Source organism: Thalassophryne amazonica, chromosome 4, assembly GCF_902500255.1.
Source record: "Thalassophryne amazonica chromosome 4, fThaAma1.1, whole genome shotgun sequence".
NCBI classification, from domain to species: Eukaryota; Metazoa; Chordata; class Actinopteri; order Batrachoidiformes; family Batrachoididae; genus Thalassophryne; species Thalassophryne amazonica.
In genome coordinates, this window is record NC_047106.1 from 64799480 (window position 1) to 64801387 (window position 1908).

Genomic DNA, 1908 nt, shown 5'->3' on the forward strand with positions numbered 1-1908 from the left:
ATATTTCTCAACATTAAATTGCAAGGAATTTAAGGACCCCATCATATATAGTCCATAATATAATCAGAAGATTCAGAGAATCTGGAGAACTTTCTACACGTAAGCGGCAAGGCCGAAAAGCAACTTGAATGCCCGTGACCTTCGATGACCTTCAGGCGGCACTGCATTAAAAACCGACATCAATGTGTAAAGGATCTTACCATGTGGGCTCAGGAACACTTCAGAAAACCATTGTCAGTTAACACAGTTCGTCACTACATCTACAAGTGTAAGTTAAAACTCTACCAATTCACGGACAATTGATCCGTGAATTGTTCTGTAATTTATGTTTTGTAGCATGGCCCAAGCAGAGGGTCACCCCTTTGAGTCTGGTCTGCTTGAGGTTTCTTCCTCAGAGGGAGTTTTTCCTTACCACTGTTGCTCTGGGGGTTGGTAAGGTTAGAGCTTACCTGCGTGAAGCGCTTTGAGGCAACTCTGTTGTGATTTGGTGCTATATAAATGAAAATAAATTGAAAAATTACCATGCAAAGTGAAAGCCGAACATCCAGAAACGTCTTCTCCTTCTCTGGGCCTGAGCTCATTTGAAACAGACAGATGCAAGTGGAAAAGTGTGCTGTGGTCTGAGTCCACATTTCAAATTGTTTTTGGAAATCATGGACGTTGTGTCCTCCAGACAAAAGAAGAAAAAGACCATCCAGATTAACAGCACAAAGTTCAAAAGCCAGCATCTGTGATGGGGGTGTTAGTGCCCATGGCATGGGCAACTTACACATGTAGTTGCCCATTTCAAAACGAGCAAATATTTGCACAAAAACAAAGTTTATCAGTTTGAACATTAAATATCTTGTCTTTGTGGTGTATTCAGTTGAATATAGGTTGAAGAGGATTTGCAAATCATTGTATTCTGTTTTTCTTTACATTTTTCACAATGTCCCATCAACACTGGAAATGGGGTTGTAGGTCATGTGACTTTTATGTGAGGGCACGCTATCCACTCCAGAGGATTAATGTGAATCCAAGTGACCTGACACAACATCACACAATAACAGTAAATGGATAGAGGCAAGCTATAGAGGTGGATGGATCAAGGTTAGTTAGCAAAAGCAAATGTTAGTTATCACAAGCTAAAGCCATATAATTAGCTACCAGAAGCTAATGGATATTGTCTAGCTCTCCAAAGCATCCTCCATGCATAAGTTTTGGGCAAAATTAGGGCTCTTGACTGAAACAATTTTCAGAAACACCTTGAGTCCTCGTGTAGAAAAGAGGATTGTAAAGTTTTTTTCAAGTCATTACTTAAGTTTAACCCTAAAACTAGCCAAAACTCCATCTTAACCCTCTAAAATTAAGGCTTACTCCATGATGACATATTTTGACTCACAATGGCATAGCAAACAGATTCCTGTTGGCACACAATGTGCAATAATGATATGTACTAGCAAACTAAAAGTACAAATTACTATTACAATTAAATAAATAAATCGAAAGTTACCTGCCTTAAACTCAACCTGAAAGCAAATATCTACAATTTGATATAAATTAATTAAAAATATAAAATACAGCTTCCTGATGAAATATGTAGTGGAGGATTTTCTTAAAAAGAAGATCCGAAGGTTCAGCTACAATTTGCCAGGAAGTACATCTGAGATCTAACCCTAGATTGGTTGTTTTGTTGAAAGAAACTTTTGTATTTCCTCAGATGTATAAAGTCCAAGACATATTCAGTGACTTGGAAAAGTTCAGGTTTCCATCCCCTGACTTGTCTGGAACAAAATGGTAATAAAATTGAATATTATTTACAGGTATTATCAAGTTTTACAGATTTGCTTTCAGTTTGTTTGAGGATGACAATTTTTAGAAATGATTCTTTATATTTTTTTGTATTTCTTGTATATGAAATGGCATAAA